Consider the following 6084-nt stretch of genomic DNA (forward strand, 5'->3'; position numbering starts at 1 on the left):
TGCCTGCAAATTCATCGGACGAATGGCGATGAAAAGTGATAAAAAGATAATTAATTATTTCACCAGGTTGGTGACAGTGACCAATCAAATCAATTATGGAGATGATATTGCTTGCATAAGACAGTGTTGAAAACACTAACCACAAAATTAGATAATATTGTGTTGACAATTAAAACAATTTTAAAAAGCAAACTAGCACAACACTCTTAAGCTTGTGAACTAAAGGTTATTAAGAAAAAACAATTGTGAAGGTACAGGCTCTTCTTGCTTGATTCAAGAGTGAAGAAAGGCTTGAAATTTTCTAATAGAAAATAAGGAGGGAGTGGGAAGAATCAAAACAAGAAGCCCTATGACAAAAGATTATGGAAAGAAATCTCATAAGAGTGAAGAAGAGCCAAGCCATTAGAATTTCTTCATTCTTTACTCTAAATCCTTGATGTTCATGGTGACAACAATTCAAACAATAAGCATCTCACTCAATTTGATCCTAGCAAAAAGAATCAACATGAAGTTAACTATAAATAATTTAATGGAAGTAGGGCATGGAGAATGTGCTTTTATAATGCAAGTAGATTGGAGATTGGTTTTGAAATCAGTACTGACAAAATATAAAACATTCAAGATTTATCAATGCGGTGGAAGTTGATCATCTTTCAACTGTGATTCAAGTCTAGAAAAGCATCCTATGACAAACTATGGTTCAAGACAAGAAAAGCATCCTATGACAAGCGACAGGGCAATTTGAATTTTAACAATTAATTCAAATAATATGGTTGTTAGCATACCTAAAATAATAGCTTCTGTTGCACGCCATATTTAGTTGATAGTTGAAAAACATCTATGCCCTCTTTTATGTGTTATTCTTGAGTAGCAAGAAAGGCTAAATATATATTAAGTAGTATTCTCTTAAAGTAGATCTGACTTTTGCATTTTGCTTATCTGTTGTAGTAGGCAACTCCATGAGCAAATTATTGAAATCACACTAGCTAGTTGCTAAAAGAATTCTAAGATAGTACTTCAGTAACATCAATAACTATATTTGGTACACATCTTGTTTCCCATGTCTCTGGAAGCATAAAAGCATGGATTAGATGACTTCTCTGATGAAATTGAGTATGTACCAAGGTGAGGTTATAATAGAGAAATTGGATGTAATTTCACGTAACTAAAGATTAGCAGCAACGTTGCAGTGAGCCATCAAACTAACTGGGTAAATCCTCTAATTAACTATTTGGTATTCAAATAAAATTGTTTTTTTAATTATCAGTTCATAAATTTTATAGATGCTTCAATATTAATAACCGTAGATCAAAACAAGCAAACTAACAAACTGTAGATCTGGGTGGACTCGAACCCCCACTTCTCGGAGATTTTAAGAAAATGCTCCGAGCGCTCTACCGATTTAAGCAACAGATCTTTCATGGCAACGGTCATATACGAAGAAATAATCACATTAATAAGTGTATGTTTGCATCACTAAGAGGGGTATAAAAGTTTCAGAGGTAGACTAAATGCTAGCATCACTAAGGTAGACATAATGCTCTTTCCAAAATTCTTCAAATACTTATAAAGAAGCCCTAATAAAACCCAAAAATAAAAAAATAAATTAAAAATATGGCTTTGTATATTCCCGGATAATATGAAAATGTCAATTCAAATAAGTAAACAAACGACCTTATTTGGGAATCGTAAGAGTAGTTTACAACACATGTTGAATGAAGAATTAACTGTTTTAGGAACAACTTAATTGCAAAATCTTTGAAAAAAAAAGTAAAAGAATTTCAAAAGTATAACAGCTAAAATCATTAAAATAATTTCATTCAAACTGCCTTTTAAAAATGTCATTTATTTTAAGGGTGAAAATTTGCTTTGTGATAAAAAATATAATTTGAAATAAACCAATTAAAAAATAGGAAGAAAGAATTATTAATAAATCAATAATTATAAAATCCATACAAAATTAAAAGTTACTATATCACATATTATAAATAAGCAGACTCAAAATATAATTTATAAACATACAAGAGTAGGAATGAGTGTTATCAAAGAACCGATAGTACAACTAACTCCACAAATAATAATAATAATAATGATAGATAATTATGCAAACAAGAAATTGAAAAATAACATGCCTCCACTCCAGAATATTAATATGAAATTAGAGTAATACAGAAACAAAATTTTTAAACAAACTGAATCACCCATGCTGATGTAATTCTAACTAACAGAAGAACTATAACATTGTCAAAACTATAGCACTGTCAAAAATATAACTACATATTAAAGGAATAAGGGATTATAAATGCATTACTGAATGATTACGACAACTGAAAAACTACTGTAATTGAAATACTTAGCATAAGATGAAAGAGCCGATGTCATCTTCACCTTATTGGTTGAAAAGGAAGGATAAACGGACGTGCGTGCTTCAAAGAATTAACTGATAGTTGTGGCTTCATGATCACAATAGCCGTTTTATTGGTGCTGACTAAACTGCACGTATAGAGAATCCAATATGATAGCAGATCCTCAAAATTCTTAACAATGGACCTATCACTTTACAACAAGTGTTGTCCGAAGTAACTGAATTATACTATACAACAAGGCATAGGGGATTTATTCACCTTAGTTACAACAAGTCAAAAGACACGTAGAAATATACAATTTTTGGGTAACAACCAAATATTAAGATAAAATTATCTAGGTTGATAAAGGGATTGTGGATAGTTGAGGAAGAATAGTCAATTTTAGTTAGCAATTTAATTTCATCGATGATTTTATTAAATTACGGTTTCATGATTTCATCGAAGAATAGTCATGATTTTAACTTAAATTCGAAATTAAAATTGGACTGATAGATAATACCTCGTTGGAGAAATTCCTCGATGCAAGCGTACCGCGTATAGTCGATTTGTCTAGAGCGAGATACGATAGAGTAAAAAGTAATAAGGAAAGGAGCAAGGCAAACACCACACAATGGAGAGATCCCGGGCAAAAAAAAACCCGTGCGATCCCTCCCAAAAACCAACAAATCTTTTTTTTATTATTTTATGACCTGCCAAGCAAGCTCACCTGACATGGCAAAGGTCGGATGACAAGATAACTCAGGATATAATTCCCAACACACTCAAGGCATGAGGCATATAATCCTGATACATCCTACATCCATTAAACTCCCACACCCCACCATAAAGCTTCCGATCATAATATAATTACAAACTTTGAGATAAGCAACATCTATGAATCTGGAAGACAAAGATCTTGAAGTTCAAATCATGAAAGAGCCTACAACGGAAACCGATATAATTCAACGCTGGATCTGCAAACCTGCTCATCGATCAACCACGACATCTGCAAAATATCTTCGGGAGCGTTGATTTAAGAATAAATATGTGACTTCTCTATGAATTATTCCAGAAACCAAAAACGAACATTAAGATCGACCTCTGCACCACATGCCTAACAGACCAAAATTCAAATTCAAACATATATGAAAAGAGAAAGAATGAATTAATATCAATTAACCATGGAAGAACTTAAAAACGAGAGAAAAAAGATAGAAAGTAGGTCTAACCACCTCAGAACCGGAGTGTAGATATCCATCAGAGATTTGAAAATTTTGTATCGATTGAACCATGTGTCTAGATCTCCATCAGGGATTTGAAAATCTGGCATTGATTGAACCATATGTGTAGATCTCCATCAGAGATTTGAAGATCCGGTATCTATTGAACGATATGTGTGTAAATCTGCATCAGAGAATATCTTCCATCGATTGAATCATATGTATATATCTCCATCAGATCTTTGGAGAACTGGTATCGATTGAACCATCGATTCGTAGATCTCCATCAGATCTGTGAAGAACTGATATCGATTGAACCATCAGAGTGTAAATCGCCATCAGATGTGTGAAATTTTGGTATCGATTGAACGTAGGGTTGGAGAAGTTTCACAAGAGATCTGAAATTTAAGAAGAGGCGGAGAAGGTTTAGAGAAAGGTGAAACCCTCGAAACTGCTGAGCGATATGATATAAGGTCTCAGTCCTATGTTTTATAATGGTTTTTTTTATGAATGGACGGCTAAGATTACTTGGGTTGACGGTATAGATTAAATGACGTGTAACGTTAGGTGCGGCATGTTTAAAGGTAGGGGAAATGTTGTTTATTATCTGTCCCGTTAAAAATAAGTAAAGAGGGACAATTTTGTCAATTGGTGGCGTCATGGCGATTAGGTGTGTAGCACTACGAATACGGCAATGATGTGCTGTCGATAGAACAATTCAACTTGTTCACGTGAATTGCGTCCAAATTTCTACTAAAAAAATAATTTTTTAATTGTTTGAAAAATTATATTAAAATGTTCAACTCAAAGATGTGTTTCACAATATTATAGATCTTCAAAACCAAATCAATTCATTAGAAAATTGCAAATTAAACTAAACAAAATTGAAATCACAAAAATTCGTATTTGGTTTGGACGCGTTTTGGTCATTTTTTAACAAAATCGCACGGTTTGATTTGGTTTGCGATTAATATTTTGCAAACCGAACTAAACCAAACCAAACTGCATTATGTTATCATCTAAATTTCACTTATCTCACCTCCAATCCAAAACTCAAACATAGTATGTCTTAACCTTACAATTACAAACTATTTTCTCTTACTCATACTTAAGGTTTCAATGTTAACATTCTTAAATTTCTCCTAGTAGTATTGCACATTCTTCTCGTCTTCTTTGACATATACCTTTCACCTTTTCTACTCTAATATGTCATCTCTTGTGTTCTTTCTTTTTCATCTTTTATATTATTATTTTATCTTCCAATTACATTTTTATCGCACATTTCATCTCAATCTCGCATCTCTTATATTTTTTTTCATCTTCTTTAATCTCTTCTCATATGTTTTTTTATGTTTTATTATAATATTTTTGATATTATTTTATGCTACTATTTTGTATAAGTTTTTTATTCCACTTTTTTCTAATCTAATTTTTTGTATATTTAATGAGAAGTTTTTGTCAAAATAAGATGAGTTTGATGTTATTTACTAATGTATGAATGACTAAACACAAAGTTATGTTGTTCTCTATAAGTGTATGTATGACTAAATAAAAATATTGTAAAAAATCGAACCAACCGAACCAATCCAAACCGCATTGATTTGATTTGGTTTGGTTTTATTTCTAAAAGTCAACCGAACCAAACCGGATAGCATGCTTTTTTCTCTTGCGGTTCGGATGATTTTTATCGTCAAAATCGTCCAAATTGTACCGCGAACACCCTTAGACATAACTATATGTTTGAAGTTCTAGTCGAAGATGCCTTGGTATCAGGGTAAAGGTGTTGCATGGACTTAGAAATATTTTTAGTAATTTAAGGTGTTTTTGGACAGAGACGTCACCAGTTGTGGTTCGACGAGGGATTCAAATTCAAATAAAGGAGGGAACTTTTATTCTTATCTAAACTGTTGAAAATACACGTGGAACATAGTGGATAGTTACATGCATACAAAATACCACTTGTCTCGATTTGGTGGAAAGGTCGTTGGAAATGGTTATTTCGACTAGTATAAATAAGAGATCTTGGTGTTGGGATTATGTGTGTGTTCAAATGTGTACAAAATGTGGCAATTTTACCAAAGTATTCGTGTGTAGAAAAAGAGTGAATTGAGAAATGTACGTTTGATGTTACACCATTATCTTTTACTTGAAGTAATTTAATCAATTCTTTATTTCCAAAATTGTACTTTTATCCAAAAGTTTATCTTTACTGTCATTTACTTTTGATTTACAGTATTCCTTTTGCCCACTTTCATTTTATATTTTTATTAAATTCTTTAACGAATTATTGTTGGTATGAACATCGTCGAAGTGTTTATGTTCATTAGAATTCACCTTCAAAAATAGTTAGCACATGTCCTGGGATCAATCTAATTGATTCTGTGAGTAACCAAATATAGTAATTTAGAAAATCAACGGTTGTTTACCAATTTTTGAGGTGAACAAATTGGCACGCCCAGTGGGACAGTGCTAACATTTGAAAAAATGAATTTTCTTCATTTACTCTAATTCTGGTCGAT

General features: G+C 32.1%; 1 long non-coding RNA gene across 1 annotated transcript; it reads right to left on the reverse strand.

The window, feature by feature from the left end:
• Positions 1 to 2116: 2116 nt before the first annotated feature.
• LOC127120256 (uncharacterized) lies at positions 2117 to 4150 on the reverse strand. The gene is made up of 2 exons (XR_007803166.1): positions 3578 to 4150; positions 2117 to 3459 (listed from the first exon to the last, which is right to left on the reverse strand). It is a non-coding gene; the product is annotated as an uncharacterized LOC127120256 (long non-coding RNA).
• Between the last annotated feature and the right edge of the window lie 1934 nt (positions 4151 to 6084).

Source organism: Lathyrus oleraceus, chromosome 2 (genome assembly GCF_024323335.1).
Source record: "Lathyrus oleraceus cultivar Zhongwan6 chromosome 2, CAAS_Psat_ZW6_1.0, whole genome shotgun sequence".
In the NCBI taxonomy this organism is placed as follows: domain Eukaryota; kingdom Viridiplantae; phylum Streptophyta; class Magnoliopsida; order Fabales; family Fabaceae; genus Lathyrus; species Lathyrus oleraceus.